The 19,662-nt window shown below is 43.4% G+C and overlaps 4 non-coding genes across 4 annotated transcripts; all 4 read right to left on the reverse strand.

Annotated features, from left to right (window-relative positions):
* Positions 1-8,137: 8,137 nt before the first annotated feature.
* TRNAL-CAG (transfer RNA leucine (anticodon CAG)) lies at positions 8,138-8,220 on the reverse strand. The gene has a single exon. It is a non-coding gene; the product is annotated as a tRNA-Leu (tRNA).
* Positions 8,221-9,405: 1,185 nt separating this feature from the next.
* On the reverse strand, positions 9,406-9,488 carry TRNAL-AAG (transfer RNA leucine (anticodon AAG)). Its single transcript has one exon. It is a non-coding gene; the product is annotated as a tRNA-Leu (tRNA).
* Positions 9,489-9,932: 444 nt separating this feature from the next.
* Positions 9,933-10,015, reverse strand: TRNAL-CAG (transfer RNA leucine (anticodon CAG)). The gene has a single exon. It is a non-coding gene; the product is annotated as a tRNA-Leu (tRNA).
* A 2,670-nt stretch (positions 10,016-12,685) lies between these two features.
* On the reverse strand, positions 12,686-12,768 carry TRNAL-AAG (transfer RNA leucine (anticodon AAG)). The gene has a single exon. It is a non-coding gene; the product is annotated as a tRNA-Leu (tRNA).
* Between the last annotated feature and the right edge of the window lie 6,894 nt (positions 12,769-19,662).

The following is a 19,662-nucleotide window of genomic DNA, read 5'->3' on the forward strand; positions in this document are numbered from 1 at the left end:
ATCAGTGCCTGTGTTGGAAGGCGTACAGCCCGCGCCAGCTTATGATGTCGGTGATATTGTGGCCGATAACGAGAAAATCAAGTACTTAGTCTTAAACGAGCATCACTGCCCACAACATTTTGATTCCCTGTGTGTCCAACGGATCAACCGGAAGGGACAAAATGGTTCATATGTGCTGAATTTTCGCAGAGAGTGGCTCGATCGTTACAAATGGTTGGCTTACAGTGCTGTACTTGGAGGTGGGATATGTAAGTTCTGTGTTATGTTCCCTCCAAAAAATGATCAAATTAAGTCAGGGGTGCGAGTCCGATCACCCTTAACCAACCTACGGAAAGCAACTGGGACAGACGGTGCACTGGTACTCGCAATTACAGACGGTGCACGAAAGCAACTGGTACTCGCGATTCGCAGTGGTCATATATATGGTCCACGGTGTGGTCTCGGTTATCTACATGGTCCACGGTGTGGTCATGGTTACCTATATGGTCCACAGTGTGGTCACGGTTAACTATATGGTCCACAGTGTGGTCACAGTTACCTACATGGTCCACTGTGTGGTCACAGTTCCCTATATGGTTCACAGGCTTGTTACGGTCATCTATATGGTCCATGGTGTGGTCACGGTTATCTACATGGTCCACGGTGTGGTCATGGTTAGCTATATGGTCCACGGTGTGGTCACGCTTACCTATAAAGTCCACGGTGTGGTCACGTTACCTATAAGGTCCACGGTATGGTCACGGTTACCTATAAGGTCCACGGTGTGGTCACGCTTACCTATATAGTCCACGGTGTGGTCACAGTTACCTACATGGTCCACGGTGTGGTCATGGTTACCTACAAGGTCCACGGTGTGGTCACCATTACCTACTTGGTCCACGGTGTGGTCACGGTTACCTATATCGTCCACAGTCTTGTCACGGTCATTTATATGGTCCACGGTGTGGTCACGGTTATCTACATGGTCCACGGTGTGGTTATGGTGACCCACATGGTCCACAGTGTGGTCATGGTGACCTATATGGTCCACAGTGTGGTCCTGGTTACCGACAGTCATGTGAAAAAGTAAGTACACCCCATGAAATGTTTTTTAAAAATCTTTTTAACATATGTGGACATATCAATATTTGATTTTCATTTAAACAGTATCTATAGATAAAGGTGATCTAATTGAGCAAAAAACAATCAAAAATTGACTTTGCAATAATTTATTCAACAAAAAATTAACAAAGATGCCATTTCCTTCTGTGGAAAAAGTAAGTACAGTACGCCCTTGGCTCTAATAGGTGGTATTGCCCCCTTCGGCAGAAACAACCTCAAGTAGGCATTTCTTATAACTGTCTACCAGTCTCTGACATCGACTGGGAGAAATTTTTGCCCACTCCTCCATGCAGAATTCTTTCTTTCAGCTGTGCGATGTTTGAGGGGTTTCTGGCATGCACAGCTCGTTTCAAATCCCCCCACAACATCTCAATGGGATTTAGATCCGGGCTTTGACTTGGCCATTCCAGAACCCTCCATTTCTTTCTTTTCAGCCATTCCTTGGTGGATTTACTGGTATGTTTAGGGTCATTGTCATGTTGCGAGGTCCACCTTCGGTTGAGCTTCAACTTTCCGACAGATGGCCTCACATTATCCTCAAGCACCCTCTGGTACAATGAAGAATTCATGGTGGATTCTATGATGGTGGGCTGCCCAGGACCTGATGCAGCAAAGCTGCCCCAAACCATAATATTTCCACCACCATGCTTTCCAGTTGGTGTCAGGTTCTTGTGGTCAAATGCTGTCTTTGCTTTTCGCCAAACATGTCTTCTGGTACTGTGGCCAAATAGCTCGACCTTTGACTCATCTGTCCAGAGCACATTGTTCCAGAAGTGCTGGTCTTTGCCTCTGTGTTCATTGGCAAACTTTTCGTCTTGCCCTGATGTTCTTTCTGGACAGTAAAGGTTTCCTCCTGGCACACCTCCCATGTAGATCAAATTTGTGCAGCCTCTTTCTAATGGAAGACTCGTGAACTTTGACATCAACAGTGGCAAGAGCTGCCTGTAGGTCCCGTGATGACATTCTGGGGGTTCTTAGGGACTTCTTTCAGCATCTTGCGGTCTGCTCTCGGGCAGAACTTGCTGGGGCGGCCTGGCCTGAACAAGTTGGCAGTTGTTTGGAATCTTCTCCACTTGTAGATGATCTTCCGGACAGTCGAATGATTGATTTCAAATTGTTTGGAGATCTTTTTAAATCCCTTCTCAGACTCGTAGGCATCTATAACCTTCTTTCTGAAGGCCTCAGAGAGCTCTTTTGATCTAGGCATGGTGACGCCACACACTTCAACAACAAAGAGCAAACCAAACTAAATGTCTGAGGTTTAAATAAGACAGGTTCCTCCAAGGTCCTCTCTAACGATGTTCTAATCATTTGCACCTGAGCTGGTGCACCTGATTCTAATTTTAGGTGTTTGATGTAGTGATAAATGTAGGGGTGAACTTACTTTTTCCACATGTGAAATTAGCATTTATGTTTATTTAAATTATACAATGGACTACAAAATGTAAATGTTTCATGATATTTGTTATATTTTATCACCTTTATCTATCAATATTGTTGAAATGAAGATCAAATAGCTGTGTGTTGAAATATGTTGAAAAAGTCAAAACTTTATGTGGGGTGTACTTACTTTTTCACGTGACTGTATATGGTCCACGGTTTGGTTACAGTTACCTACAAGGTCCATAGTCTGGTCACGGTTACCTATATGGTCCACAGGGTGGTCATGGTCACACGCTGAGCTGTGTTTAATTTCCCAATAACGCAGGTATTGAGCTATCCGAGCATGGGATGGGTGAATCTGGTTTAGTGTGGACCATTGGGGTAGATCGTATCCATGAAGTTATTCTATCAGGTAAGGAATAAGGTTTTTTTATTGGAGGGGGAGGGGGGTGGAGAGGTGAGTTTAGAATTTTCCTTGCACTTGTCCACATTACTCATTAATCTGCAGCAGAATCCGTTAAAAAAAACCAATGGCACAGGATTTGTTTGATCAAAAATCACGTCGTTGATTTATAAAAGCCAATTTATTGCTGTAATTTGCGAGATTTGAGAAAAATACCATTTCATCTTTGTACAACTCAAACCTTAATTCGCTTTATTGTTGTTTTTCTGCATAATGTACATTCTATGTGTTGGGGATCACCAGCAGAACAGACGATTACAGCCCTCTGGTGGTCTTTACAAGAATGAAACTGAAGTGAAAGTGAAAAGTGAAATGTGTGTGAAAAGTGCAAGTGAAAAATATGCAGGTGCCTGCTTCACCTGAAACTCGGCACAGTATATCAGTTACACTTATCAAAAGTTTATATTGAATTTAACTGAATTAAATTTTATTACCAGTCCACAAAAATGGACCGTAAAACAAAGCTCACAATCTTAGGATAAAATATTTTGGAATTTATTTCCAAATGCATAAAAAAAAAAAATGATGACAAAAACATAAGCAATAGCACAATAAAAACCTAGCACAAAAAACAAATATCTATAACCATCAAACTATCAAAATTGCACAGAGATTTGCACAGACAAAAAGAGAGAACCAGAACAACAACAAAAAAACAACAGAGAACAACAAATAAAAAGAACAGAGAGAACAAATAAAAATAGGCGTTTGAATCTCCAACACCCATGCTCCAACCATTACGCCGGGTCAGTTCTGCATAGTCGGCTTTTGAAAATTTGAAGAAAAAACAACATGGCCAGTCCAGACGGTGAAGATATATGTATGAATCTGCTACCACGAAAACGAAAGCATCTCAAACCTGGACAAATGCAAAATCTGCTGGGACTTATCTCATGCCTTATTAGTCCCCTACCGGTGTACACCGGAGGGGACTATAGGTTTGCACGCCGTCCGTCAGTCCGTCAGTCCATCACGCAAAGAACAGTTTTCCGGACTTTCTTTCTTAACTCTTAATGCTAATGATTTCAAACTTGGCACATCGTTTCCTCATGATAATTTACAGATCAAGTTCGAACTTCACGACGTTTCGATCATTTTTGACAAAGTTATGGCACTTTGAACTTTGGGAATTCTGATAATTCTGATGATCCTTAACTTAGTGCCATTTTACGTTTTAATTTCCTTTAAAAAAGATTTTCTCTGCAATAATAGCCGGCGAAGCTGGTGTTGTCAATAAACGAGTACGTATTATGTTGAAAACCTGATTATGCCTTGGCTCGAGAATCCGAAGCGCCGTGGACGCAGCCATCTTGCGGAGGCGGAAGTATGCATAACAAATTTAAAACGTTCATTAGGAGTTTCTTTCACCCGTCGTCGTTTGATTCACAATCTTATGCACCTCCGATGTATTAATAAAATAATTTAAGACCAACATCGGCCCGCACGGACCTGGTTATCTTCAACAAAACGCGTCACCAAACACCGGACCCAATGAGAGTCGAGCATTTGCAAAAATATGTCTAAAATGAAATCACTCACTGGATGGAGTGCTGGAGACAGCCATCGACCGGATGCGGAGGTTTGCATAAAACTATTGCGAAAACGTTCAATAGGAGCTTGTTTCACCCGTCGTTCTTTGATTCATAATCTAATGAAACCTCTCATTAGTAATTAAAATACGTTAAGACCAACCTCGTTATCTTCAACGAAAATCGTCATCAAAGACCAGAACCAATGAGATTCGAGCATCTGAAAAAATATTATTACACGTTTCGGACGGTGAAAACGGCGTCAAATATTCTCACATTGACGAAAAAAAATTTTTAGAAATCTCGTGGCCGTCGGAGAACCGAATCAGCCAATCAGCGCCCTCGACACAGGACATCTTACCAGCGCCCTCGACACAGGACATCTTACCAGCGCCCTCGACACGTCTGCGACGCCGGGAACGAGGTTGGTGCAAAACAACCGAATCACGCATAACCATATACTGCTCGAAATAGTTCTCATCATATACTCAAATTTCCTAAGCTAAATCGTCATTGCTTTGGGCACTGTTGTCTGTTACGGAGAAAGAACAAGAACCGAAATGAAAGGAAAAATGGTACAACCTCCACCAGTGCTATCATCACTGAAACATGATTCGACAACAGTCCATGGTAACTTGAGAGAGGTTTTTACGTTGCACCAAGTAAAGCCATCGGATGTGACACCATTGTCTTCTTTTTGGGAATATGCTGCAGTAGATGTCCCTGGTGATGGGTCATGTTTTTTTGAGGACTGTCTGCTCTTCTCTTTTACCAAGTCTTACCAGGTACGGTACCTACTACACCGACCTACTACCAACTACCTAACCTACTGATGCCATAGTGATGGGTAAAAATAGTGGCAAGAGGCTTTGGCTTCGCCGGCTCATTGCGGCTTTGCAGTCGGTACTAGTAGGACCGATTGAGATCAAATCTTAACCAAAGGAGGGACTCGGTCTGTAGAATATTTTAATGGTAATTATGACGTCACAGGTCACGTGGTTCGGGCGCCATATTGTTTTTCGTGAAAACACGAAAACCCCTTTTTCTCTTCAACGGCTGAACAGATCGAGGCCAAACTTTGCAGGCAGAATCACATACCCATGACGAACAAAAAAGTCAGCGAGCATGACGTCATGCGTCACATGGTTTCAGAGTTATGACGTTTTTAAACATGAACCTTTAAAACCGAGCCCCTCCCTCATTTTTGATCCAATCGAGGGGAAACTTCACAGATCTGTTCCGCATGTCAGTCTACTAAAATGTCCTTTTGGAATTTGCGATAGCTCACGTGGTTTGGCAGATATCGTTAATTAAACGAAAATATTTTAAAAATGGATATCTCTTGAATCGCTTTATTGATCGACGTGAAACTTCATACTATACTAGAAGCCATGAAGTGTAACAAGTCTGCAAAATTTCAAGATGATTGGATGTACGGTCTGGAAGCTAGAAGTTGTTATTTCGTGAAGAAGAAGAGGCTTCACGTTTGCGGATTTAATTATTTATCACATGTCCAGACTGAAAGCATCGTTGGACACGACCTGTCGCGGTCATTTTAACCTCAAATAAAATTCTAATTTAAGATTTGTCAATAGCTGAGGTATATTAACAAAGGAATAAAACAGATTTGGTCAAATTTTGACTTTTTTTACTCGATCGCATTTGACAGAGTTGTGACAAGCTGAGGAAGAAGAAACCTCGCATTGGCTTCTGCAATGTGCCATAAAAAAATGGATATCTCTTGAATCGCTAGTACCTCAGACCGTGAGTTGGTAATAATTTATATAATTCACACAGTGCAATACGTGCAGGCCGCTCCACGGAGCGACCTTGCGGGCTTATCAACGAGGCGAGGCGTGACACACGTGTCTCAGCATACCTCAGATCAAGTTTGAAAACCAGCATCAACCGTGCATAAATTTGCATATTCGATCATTTTTGACAAAGTTATGGCACTTTGAACTTTGGTAGGGGACATGTATTGCAGCACAATACTCAGAATGCTTGTTTATATAGCGGGTGAACCGTGACTGCTGCGCGTGGTAATTGTATCACGTAGGTTCTGTACCGGTCTCGTCAAATTATTTCCCGTCTCCAAAGCTAAGTGACAGGCTTTGATTTGTGCCAACATTATAGTCTCATCCACACCACTCTCTCCTCCATTTGGAAAGCTTCTGGCTAACTGCAACCACTTGAGACAAAGCATGGCTTCCATGACTAGTTTGCAGGCCCTCACTCCATGACTGGAGAATTTTTCTTCCTTCATCGGAGCTGAGGTTATACGATTGCAGGGCTTCCCGAAGGGATGTTTTTCTAAAGTGGAGCCAAAATCTTCTCAAAACTGAACAAAATATTGCCAATTTACTGCTTTATTCACAATGCATCAGCATTATTGAGGAGGGTAAATCTGTAACTTTGACAATACCTATTTCGGTCACAAATTTAATTTGGCTTATTCTGCATTATCATTCCATTCTTATTTTTCCTCCTCTTTATCTATTATATAATGTGAACCGTGGTGTCTGTCCATGCGTACGTCTGTCTCCCCTTCACGGCGGCTGCTTCCCGCACTGCGTTGGAAAAGCTGCGCACGCAGGTAAAGGTCAATATTCACTTTTGAAACTAGAGAGTCCATAAAACAAGATACCCCGCACAGTATTATTATTTCGTATGCAGTCTGTGGCTGCTGGTTGCATCATTGCAGGGAGCACTGCTGTGCAGCTGATGCAGTGCCCCCTGGTTCTCGTAAGCTGGTACTCATTTTGCCGACCTCAAAAAAATGCCAGGCTGAGTTAACCCACCTGGTATTATTTAACAAAACAAAAGGGACTCACAGAGCACAGAGAGAGCGGGACAGCGAAAACTTCCTGACTGAGTAAACCATAAAGCAATACAGCTTGCACTATTATTACCAGACAATGGTTGTTTGTCCGTGTTCCATTCTTTTTAAAATGCTGAGCATCAAGCAAGGAAGCAGCACAAACTCTTTTAAACGTGCTTGGGCTGACTCAGCCAGGACTCCACACACCGACCTCCCACATTCAGAGAAGACACTCCAACCACGACGTGATTGAGAGTGTCAAAACAATCATGTCAGGAGGTGGGATTCGAACACCACGCCTCCAGATGAGACTGCGACCTCAACGCAGCACCTGAGACCACTCGGCCACCGACTGCGACCTCAACGCAGCGCCTGAGACCACTCGGCCACCCTGACTACATAGTCTCATTAAGCGTCAGAATGTTGGAAAGTATAATAATTCATAGTAGAGTGAAAATTATTTTGAGAAAGACAAGTTACACACCCGCAGCAGACCCAAACGACTAATTTTAAAAAGAAGACGTCATGCAGAGCACGACACTTGCAAAGTACACCCCCACCGCCCCAAAAAAGGTTGCCATTGATCCATCAAATTGTCCATTTCATCAAGATTAAAATTGACGATATTGATCAAAGCTCAGGTTAACAGGATGTGAAGTGACGATTTTTCAGATGAAAATTGATGATTTTAGAGGTTTGACTTTGAGTTTACCTTTGACCTTTTGACCTCAAAAATAGTTGGTTTTCCCATTTAGTGACTCAATGTGCAAATGTTCTTCAATTTCCTCAAAGTCTTTGGGATGAACGATGACGTCTCGAGGTTGTTAAAAATAATAATCATGTCAGGAGTGGGATTTGAATCCACGCCTCCAAGGCAGACTGTGACCTGAACGCAGCGCCTTAGACCGCTCGGCCATCCTGACACTGTGTCATCACAAAATCCTGACTTCTTGTCATCACAACATCCTGTTGATTCAATTTTTTTTCAAAATGACAGAGAAAATACATTCATGTTGTAAACAGAGAAACAAGTTTAACATCACCTTGACCAGATGATGCATGTTCAGCATCCTTTGGAAACAATCTTTCAAAATAAAGAAAACAATGTTGGAAAATTCACAAAACAATTCAAAACGGTTGCTGTTGTTGGAATTCTTGTGGGGTGTCGATTTTTGAAGTGTGCACCCATTGGCCGGACAGCTGCCGGACCACACCCACATCTGATGCTTGACTCCACCCACCATAGTGCCAAGACGAAGTGATATGGTCGCCATCTTGTTTCCTGCATGGTTGAGCACATTCGGCCAATGCAGGCCTCTGCTGATTATGGACTGCCCAGCTTTGCTTCGTCACGTTTCCATTGGCTTTGTGTCGAGTGTTAAATTATTAGTTCGGTTTAATCAAGACCCAGAAACGTGTTACGTAATTTTTGAACGTCGCATTAAATGCGTTTCCCAATCGGCCCGTTGCCGGATTTTTAAAGCCCATTCAATCACGCCAAATGACAAAGTGAACAAGCATTCTGAGTATTGCGCTGCAATACATGTCCCCTACCAGCAGTCTGTCGTCCGGAAAACTGTTGGGGAAATTACCAAAGTTCAAAGTGCCATAACTTTGTCAAAAATGATCGAAACGTCGTGAAGCTCGAATTTGATCTGTAACTTATCATGAGGAAACCAGGTACCAAGTTTGAAATCATTAGCATTGAGAGTTTAGAAAAAAGTCCGGAAAACTGTTCTTTGTGTGTCGGACGGACAGACGGAGGGGCGGAGGGCAAACCTCCAGTCCCCCACGGTGTACACCGGTCGGGGACGAATAACCATGTACAGGTTTTTATAAACAAAATGTTTATGAGCACAGACAGAGCGGGAGAGTGAAAACTTACTGTCTGAATAAACCATAACGCAATACAACTTGAACTATTATTACCAGACAATGGTTGTTTGTCCGTGTTCCATTCTTTTAAAAATGCTGAGCGTCAAGCAAGGAAGCAGCACAAACTCTTTTAAACGTGCTTGGGATGACTCAGCCAGGACTCCAAACACTGACGTGGCACACTCAGAGAGAACACTCCAACCACGACGTGATTGAGAGTGTCAAAACAATCATGTCAGGAGTGGGATTTGAACCCACACCTCCAGAGGAGACTGCGACCTTAACGCAGCGCCTTAGACCGCTCGGCCAGCCTGACTACATAGTCTCATTAAGCGTCAGAATTATGTAAAGTATAATTATTCATAGTAGAGTGAAAATTATTTTTAGAAAAACAAGTTACACACCCGCAGCAGACCCAAACGACTAATTATAAAAAGAAGACGTCATGCAGAGCACGACACTTGCAAAATCCACCTCCACCGCCCCAAAAAAGGTTGCCATTGATCCATCAAATTGTCCATTTCATCAAGATTAAAATTGACGATCTTGATCAAAGCTCGGGTTAACAGGATGTAAAGTAACGATATTTCAGATGAAAATTGATGATTTTAGAGGTTTGACCTTGAGTTTACCTTTGACCTTTTGACCTCAAAAGTAGTTGGTTTTCCAATTTAGTGTCTCAATGTGCAAATGTTGTTCAATTTCCTCAAAGTCTTTGGGATGAACGATGACGTCTCGAGGTTGGTAAAAAAAACAATCATGTCAGGAGTGGGATTCGAACCCACGCCGCCAGAAGAGACTGTGACCTGAACGCAGCGCCTTGGACCGCTCGGCCACCCTGACACCATGTCATCACAACATCCTGACTCCTTGTCATCACAACATCCTGACTTCTTGTCATCACAACATCCTGACTCCTTGTCATCACAACATCCTGACTCCTCGTCATCACAACATCCTGACTCCTTGTCATCAAAACATCCTGACTCCTTGTCATCAGAACATCCTGACTTCTTGTCATCACAACATCCTGACTCCTTGTCATCACAACATCCTGACTCCTTGTCATCACAACATCCTGTTGATTAAATTTTTTTAATCAAAAGGACAGAAAAAAATACATTCATGTTGTTTACAGAGAAACAAGTTTAACATCACCTTGACCAGATGATGCATGTTCAGCATCGTTTGGAAATAATCTTTCAAAATAAGTCAGGTTCACTATGTTAACAAATATAATTTCGTTCAAAATTTTGGGATTAGCAAACCTGTACATTTTTGGAATCTTCAGAGCATGGAGAATCCGAAAATCAATGTTGGCATTTGCACAGACACCTGCATGGCCGCCATTTTGTATTTTCAAAATGGCCACCATAAAATACATATTTTGTGCTATCTCGGCTTCTAGTCAACCTGGAGACTTAATTAAATATGCTAATCCTATGTTTTCTGGGTCAAAGAATCCAATAAAGGCCTCAAAATAGTGCTCACGATGATAGAAAAGCAACAAACAAAGGTAATTGAAAACCATTGTCTTTATATTTGTGATATAACTGCATTACATAATACATGATATTTATTGCAAGTCCTTTGAAGTTATAGGTCGTATCAGATTGAACTATAAGTCCTATACACTGGATCTACGAGGTCTACACCGTTCAGGAATATGCTTTTACAGATCTTCATCACTGTCCTGAGGGTCATTTTCGCAAAGGTGTCTAGGCAAATGTAAACATTAATTTTTGGATTCCTCATGCTCTGAGTATTCCAGAAATGTATAGTTTTGCTAATCTACCAAAATTTTGAACGAAAAAACATGGTGAACCTGACTATAAAGAAAACAATGTTGGAAAATTCACAAAAAAATTCAAAATGGTTGCTGTTGTTGCTGCTGTGATTGGAATTCTTGTTGGGGGTCGATTTTTGAAATGTGCACCCATTGGCTGGGCAGCTGCCGGACCACACCCACATCTAACGCTTGACTCCACCCACCATAGTGCCAAGACGAAGTGATATAGTCGCCATCTTGTTTCGTGCAGGGATGAGTGCATTCGGCCTCAAAATAGTGCTCACGATGATAGAAAAGCAACAAACAAAGGTAATTGAAAACCATTGTCTTTATATTTGTGATATAACTGCATTACATAATACATGATATTTATTGCAAGTCCTTTGAAGTTATAGGTCGTATCAGATTGAACTATAAGTCCTATACACTGGATCTACGAGGTCTACACCGTTCAGGAATATGCTTTTACAGATCTTCATCACTGTCCTGAGGGTCATTTTCGCAAAGGTGTCTAGGCAAATGTAAACATTAATTTTTGGATTCCTCATGCTCTGAGTATTCCAGAAATGTATAGTTTTGCTAATCTACCAAAATTTTGAACGAAAAAACATGGTGAACCTGACTATAAAGAAAACAATGTTGGAAAATTCACAAAAAAATTCAAAATGGTTGCTGTTGTTGCTGCTGTGATTGGAATTCTTGTTGGGGGTCGATTTTTGAAATGTGCACCCATTGGCTGGGCAGCTGCCGGACCACACCCACATCTAACGCTTGACTCCACCCACCATAGTGCCAAGACGAAGTGATATAGTCGCCATCTTGTTTCGTGCAGGGATGAGTGCATTCGGCCTATACAGGCCTCTGCTGATTATGGACTGCCAAGCTTTGCTTCGTCACGTTTACATTGGCTTTGTGTCGAGTGTTAAATTATTAGTTCGGTTTAATCAAGACCCAGAAACGTGTTACGTAATTTTTGAACGGCGCATTATATGCGTTTCCCAATCGGCCCATTGCCGGATTTTTAAAGCCCATTCCATCACGCCAAATGACAAAGTGAACAAGCATTCTGAGTATTGCGTTGCAATACATGTCCCCTCCTGGCATTGGGTGGCACGGTCACAGAAGATAGTATTATGAATTACCGCACTCAAATTAGAGTCCGGAAAACTGTTGGAGAAGTTCCCAAAGTTCAAAGTGCCATAACTTTGTCAAAAATGATCGAAACGTGGTGAAGTTCGAAATTGATCTGTAACTTATCATGAGGAAACCATGCACCAAGTTTGAAATCATAAGCATTAAGAGTTTAGGAAAAAAGTGCAGAAAGCTGTTCTTTGCGTGACGGACTGACGGACTGATGGACCGACAGACTGACAGACGGAGGGACGGAGTGCAAACCTCCAGTCCCCCACGGTGCACACCGGTCGGGGACTAATAACCATGTCCAGGTTTTTGCAAACAAAATGTTTATTAGCACAGAGAGAGCGGGAGAGCGAAAACTTACTGTCTGAATAAACCATTATGCAATACAGCTTGAACTATTATTACCAGACAATGGTTGTTTGTCCGTGTTCCATTCTTTTTAAAATGCTGAGCGTCAAGAAAGGAAGCAGCACAAACTCTTTTAAACGTGCTTGGGCTGACTCAGCCAGGACTCCAAACACTGACCTCGCACACTCAGAGAAGACACTCCAACCACGACGTGATTGAGAGTGTCAAAACAATCATGTCAGGAGTGGGATTCGAACCCACGCCTCCAGGAGGGACTGCGATCTTAACGCACCACCTTCGACCACTCGGCCACCCTGACAACATAGTGTCATTAAGCGTCAGAATTATGGAAAGTATAATTATTCATAGTAGAGTGAAAATTATTTTGAGAAAAACAAGTTACACACCCGCAGCAGACCCAAACGACTAATTATAAAAAGAAGACGTCATGCAGAGCACGACACTTGCAAAATCCACCCCCACCGCCCCAAAAAAGGTTGGCATTGATCCATCAAATTGTCCATTTCATCAAGATTAAAATTGACGATCTTGATCAAAGCTCAGGTTAACCGGATGTGAAGTGACGATTTTTCAGATGAAAATTGATGATTTTAGAGGTTTGACCTTGAGTTTAGCTTTGGCCTTTTGACCTCAAAAATAGTTGGTTTTTCGATTTAGTGACTCAATGTGCAAAAGTTCTTCAATTTCCTCAAAGTCTTTGGGATGAACGATGACGTCTCGAGGTTGTTTAAAAAAAAAATCATGTCGGGAGTGGGATTTTTTTTTTTTTTTTTTCTGTACAGTGTCGAGGCTCGTGAAAGAGCTAACATTTATCAAACAAACAAATCAAACAAACAAGCAAACAAAGTATATAAAAAGGGGAGCGGTCGACAAGATGGGGAGAGAAGGGGAGGAAGCACACAAACACAACATTTGAGAGCAGGGACATCGGGAGATGTTTTTGGAGGGAGAGGGCCTGGGGGGAGGCAGGATAGGTATAAAACGCAAGGACACCAAGGACTTCCAGGAAAGAAGTCAAAAGTCACCTCAAAAAAGTGGATTTGGGGTGAAATTACCGGGGGTAGAAAACATCAAGGTTTTGGATGGGGGAAGATAAGAGATGGTGGTGAACAGCCGTTTTAAAGACCTGGAGGGAGGAGTGGGATTGAAGAGAGTGCGGGAGTTTGTTCCAGAGGTGGGAGAAAAGAGGAGTGAAGGTGAGCAGAGAGTCTTGATTTTGGCAGTTTAACCATAAGAGGGTTGCAGGCAGATCTTGTGCGACCTGTAGGAATATTTGGGGGACAGAGCCCAGAGAGAGCTGGGGGAGCAAGGCCGGAGAGGAGTCGGTAGAAGACGGAAAGACCACCAACCTGCCTGCGGTGATTAAGTGAAAGGCCCTCGGAGATAGCGTCATCGCAGGAGATTTCAATGATTCTGAACGCTTTGGTTTCAACAGCGTGAAGACGAGCTCGGTGTGAGGCAGGAGCACCAGCCCAGAGGGGAGAGCAGTATTCCATTGAGCTGCGGATGAAAGCCTTGTATGTGGTGAGGAGCTCAGGTGTGCCAAGGAAGGACTTCGCATGACGGAGGATGCCCAGTCGGCGACTGGCTTTGGAGGCCAGCTTGGAAATGTGGTTTTCCCAGGAAAGATCATGGCAGATAGTGAGACCCAAAAGCTTGAGTGACAGAACTTCTTGGAGAGGATTATTCAGAAAGTAGATGGGAGGGTTGTCCAGTCGGTCTTTTTGGAGAGACATCGTAAGAGTGTGAGATTTGTCAGGATTGAAAGACATGTTCCACTTGTTTTCCCAGTCTGTGATTTTGTCCAGGTCTGCAGAGAGTGAGGAGGCTGCAGACTGCCGATCTGAGGGATGAGGAATGGAGCGGCAGAGAGTGGAGTCATCAGCAAAGAGGTAGAGAGGATTTTCAAGAGAGTCAGAGAGATCATTGATGAAGACCAGAAAAAGCACAGGGCCCAGAACACTGCCTTGGGGAACTCCAGCCTGAACAGAAAGAGGAGATGAGAGAAACCCATTCAGGGCCACACCTTGACTACGACTAGAGAGGAAGTCTGCCAGCCATGCGTGGAGATTTCCATGGATACCAAAGGAGGAGAGTTTGGTGAGCAGAGCAGGGTGCCAGACCGTATCGAAGGCACGTGATATGTCGAGGGAGACACTCTGATTTCCTGTTTGGCATTGAGGACCTCCATCCATTGTTGAGACAGCAGAAGCAGCATGTCCAGAGTAGAGTGACCTGGTCTGAAACCAAATTGATGATCAGAGATCAAGCCATTGGAGAAGAGGAAAGATTTCATATGCGAAGCAATGATGGATTCCATGACTTTGCTGATAATTGGGAGAAGGCTGATTGGTCTGTAGTTGCTAGGATCTGTTTTTGCACCTTTTTGTGTAAAGCGGTGATGTTGGCTGATTTCCAAGCAGATGGCAGTTGACCTTGAGCAAAAGAGAGGGTGAAGAGAACAGAGAGAGGGTGAAGAGAACAGAGAGAGGGAGTGAAAGAGCGGAAGAACAGGCTTTTTGGACCCGTGGGCTGATGCCGTCAGGTCCAGTTGCAGAATCAGAGTCGAGGGTTGACAGAAACTTTTCCACCTTGTCAGGAGGAAAGGACACGGAGTCCAGGAGCAGCTGGGTATGACTGGGTACGGTGGGTACAGAGAGGGTGGGTTTGGGACACAAGATTTAGAGGCAAACACAGAGTTGAGGCATTCAGCTTTTTCACGTGCGGAGTCAGCTGTGTAACCGTTTGAGGTAAGGGAGGGGATGGAGGGGGAACAAACACCAGAAACAGATTTGACCAGATGCCACCAGGATTTGGAAGAGGGAGACAGATAAGAGAGTTCGGTCTTGAGAACAGAGAGATATTGTTTCCTGGCTCTCCTGAGGGTGGACACACACTTGTTTCGGGCTTTGTGAAAGGAAATGAGATTTCCTTCCATTGGATTTGCTTTCCAGGAGACGAAGGCAAGTGTTTCTGGGCAACAGCCTCACCACAAGATTCTGTGTACCATGGACGGGAGGAAGGGTATGAGAACTGAAGACGAGATGGGATAAATCTGTGCATGAGAGAGAGAGCAATTTACTTTGGAAGAATTCCCAGGATGAGTTGATGTCAGAGGTGGTAGAGATGGGAGACCAGTCCAGATGACTGATGGCTGCTTGAAGACCGTGCCAGTTGGCCTGAGTGAAATGGCAGACTCGTCGACGCTGAGCAGGCTCCCTGAGAATGGTCAGAGAGATGTCCACTTTAACAAGCACATGATCAGATGAGCTGATTGTAGCAGAAGAAGAGCAGCATACATTTTCAGGGAAGTTAGTCATAACGAAGTCCAGAAGAGAAGATGCTCCGTTGACTGAGATCCGGGTCGGGAAATTGACAGATTGTGTCAGTCCCAGTGAGTCGCAGAAGTCCTTTGCTGAGGAGCCATGGCTGGGGAGAGAGGTACCCACACCCAGCCAACTGGCATGGTGACAATTGAAATCACCACATATGAGGAAGAGAGAGTTGGGGTGAGTAGATAGAAGTTGGTCCATATTATCAGACAGCGAGATGTAGATGGAGTCATCACTGTTTGGTGGACGGTACAACACACATATGAACAAGAGGTGGGAGCGAAGGGGAAGCCGTAGCCAGAGGTATTCCTGGGGGTGAGGTGGAGAGAGTGCAGTGCAGGGCGAGTGAGGAAGAGAGTTTTTGGTAAAGATAGCAACCCCACCTCCAGGACGAGGCTCACGTCTATCATACCGGAGGAGTGAGTAACCCGGGAGAGATACTAAGGAATCAGAGACATCATGAAGGAGTAACGTTTCTGTTAAGCAGATCACGTCTGGTTTGTCAGAAGCAACCTGTATGGAGAGATCAGTTAAGTTTGAACGAAGGCCCCGGATGTTTGAGGTCCATACCGTTAATGAAGAGGAAGGGGGAGCATCGGATACAGAACAGGGGGGAGGAGGGGTAGGGTAAGATGTGGAAGAGGTGGAAGAGGTGTTGAAGGTGTGTCAGAGATTTCAGAATAGCTCGGAGAAAGGGAAGGATGGGGCGGACAAAAGGTTTGATGGTGATTGGGTGAGGCACAATGAGGTGTTATTTGAGGAGGGAGCCTGGCAGTTGGATGCAGCCTGACGGCTGGATGGAATGAGCGGGCAAGGCAGGCCATATTAAAAACATTTACTGAACAATATATGCCATGGGGGGATGGTTTAGGGGTTGCAGCGGATGAGGAAGGAGTTGAAGAAGAGAAGGAGGAAAGGGAGAATGAGAGGAAGGAAAGGGAGAAAAGATTTTGGGGCTTACTGGAAACAAATGGACGCACTGGGGAAAATAAAGAACTTGCCAGGCAATAAAAACTCTGATTTTCAAGGGTTGTTTGTAAGGATTATGGTGTTAGGGATGATGGTGATGGTTTAATGGTGGCAAGGGAGAAAAGAGAGAGGGAGGAAAGGGAGAAAAATGAGGCGTTGGAGAAGTCCAATGAAGAGAGTAAGAGGGAGGAGAGGGAGGCGAGGGAGAATGGGGAAACTTGTACGATTCGGTAACGCGTGCAGGGATTATGGAAATATCGGCCCTGCACTGAGGAGGAAAGAAGAGAGTAAAAGTCCACTAAAAATATTATTTCCAAGAACAACTAATTTACCAGCTTCTGAAATTGAAGAATTTGAGCTTAATTTAAAAAACAACATATATTTAAATAAAAACAATTTGGAAATAAAATAAAAAACTAAAATATATATTTCACAAATTATATATTTCTCAAAATAATTGAAAAAATTATATAATTGGAAAAATTGAAATTATATTGAAAATAAATTTTTTGGGAAAATTGAAAAATTGAAAATAAATAAATATTTTTTTGGAAATTTTGAAAATTTGGAAAATTGAAACATGAACCATGTTGTACCACATTGAACCATGTTGAACCACAATGAACCATCATTGGGGTGCTATGAACCAGAAACAACAAAAACATACCACCAACACGTCTTTCAATCCTGACAAATCTCACACTCTCACTATGTCTTTCCGAAAAGACCGTCTGGACAACTCTCCCATGTACTTTCTGAAAAATCCTCTGCAAGAAGTTCTGTCACTCAAGCTCTTGGGTCTCACCATCTGCCATGATCTTTCCTGGGAAAACCACATTTCCAATCTGGCCTCCAAGTCAGTCGCCGACTGGGCATCCTCAGTCGTGTGAAGTCCTTCCGTGGCACACCTGAGCTCCTCACCACATACAAGGCTTTCATCCGCAGCTCAATGAAATACTGCTCTCCCCTCTGGGCTGGTGCTCCTGCCTCACACCTAGCTCGGCTTCACGCTGTTGAAACAAAAGCTTTCAGAATCATTGGAATCTCCCGCGATGAAGCAAACTCTGAGGGCCTTTCACTTACCGCAGGCAGGTTGGTCGTCTTTCTGTCTTCTACCGACTCTTCTCTGGCCTTGCTCCCCCAGCTTTGTCTGTGCTCTGTCCCCCAAATATTCCTACAGGTCACAGAAGATCTGCCAGCAACCCTCTTCTGGTGAAACTGACAAAATCGAGACTCTCTGCTCACCTTCACTCTTTCATTCCTCTTTTCTCTTGCCTCTGGAACAAACTCTCTCACTCTCATCAATCCCACTCCTCCCCCCAGGTCTTTAAAAAAGCTGTTCACCACCATCTCTTATTTTCCCCATCCCAAACCTTGATCTTTTCTACCCCCGTTAATTCACCCCTGTTCCACTTTTTTGAAATGCCAACTTCTTTCCTGGAAGTCCGAGCAGTCCATGTGTTTTATACCTCTCCCACCCCCCACCACCTTTCCCTCGCCTCCTCCCCCCAAGCCCTCTCCCTCCCACAGATCTCCTGATGTCCCTGCTCTCCAATGTTGTACTTGTGTGCTTCCCCTTCTCTCCCCATCTTGTCTCCAGCTCCCTTTATCGTATGTTTTATGTGTCCGTTTGTTTTTTTGTGATTAATGTTAGCTCTCACACGAGCCTCGACCTTGAATACAAAAAAAAAAAAAGCAGGGTGAATACATTTGATTTGAAAGATTTACCAGTATGTGAGCAGTCTGACTTTGCACTGGAGTGCATTACAACACTGTTCGGAAAAGATTGACTGCACCATAATCCATAAACTAATTAAATCAATCACAAATAGAGTTGAGACAGTTCTCAAGGCAAAAGGAGGTCACACCGATTATTGTTTACCGGTATAACTAAAAACAGATTTGATTTTTCCTTCACTAGTACACCTGGGGTGTGTTCAGTTACCAAGTTTCTTGCAGAGTGCTCGCCAAGAAGATTAACCATTTGAACCCCTGCGGCCGATTTACCGGCCGCTATTCAAACATCAATATACCCTTGGTGGCCGGTCTTACCAGCTACCACATGCTTTATTTATATAGTTTTTCATGGTCCAAGGCTAATTATCTCTTGTTTACAATGTCCAACATTTTGGGGATCGCCTCTGTGAGCCAAGCAAAAATGCGACCGAGGGTCTTGAAGCTCACCTGGACCAGGAGCAACAGTCACTGCTCGAACGCCATCCTGAAGTTTCTTTTTATGTGCCGCTTTGGTGGCCTCAAATGTTGCTTTTTCAGTTTGTGCTGCTCTCACCTTTTTGGCAGCTGTTTGCACTTTTGCACCTGAAGCGTTGGTTACATTGTTAACCCTTCTCACAACAGCTGCAGGTGAAGCTCTTGCTTGCCCTCGGCCCCTCTCCGATTTTCTGGGGGAGACTTCAGCCAGTCTGTCATTTTTCCCAGCGTTAGCTGTTCCCTTCAGCTTTCGCCTCGTTTCTTCTTTCGGTCGGTTTTTCCCAACCAATGTTCTTTTTCCTTTGTTACCTGCTGCAACATGAAAAGTCAAAAAGTGAGGAATTTTTTTTTCACTTGAGAGACACACATGAACAATTGTATTTGATTTGTTAATTCTATGCATTATTCAGAGGATTATTTAATTAGTAATCTTTCATTGCAAGCCACTCAAGGACCACTCTCATTTTCTGAAAGACTTGTTGTATCTGCCACAATTGTAGTCTGTGCATTATGGTTATCTATTTGTTTGCATTGCCTGGAGTGGGAGACTAAGAGTACCAGTCAGCCAAAACATACACAAAATACAGTAAGCGTATTCCAAAATTATTCGTAAGCGAAATCAAATAACACAAAAAGTGAGATTATACTTCACCTTATAAATGAAACCACCCAAAAGTGTG

This window comes from Myxine glutinosa, chromosome 1 (assembly GCF_964187855.1).
Source record: "Myxine glutinosa chromosome 1, kmMyxGlut1.1, whole genome shotgun sequence".
NCBI lineage: Eukaryota > Metazoa > Chordata > Myxini > Myxiniformes > Myxinidae > Myxine > Myxine glutinosa.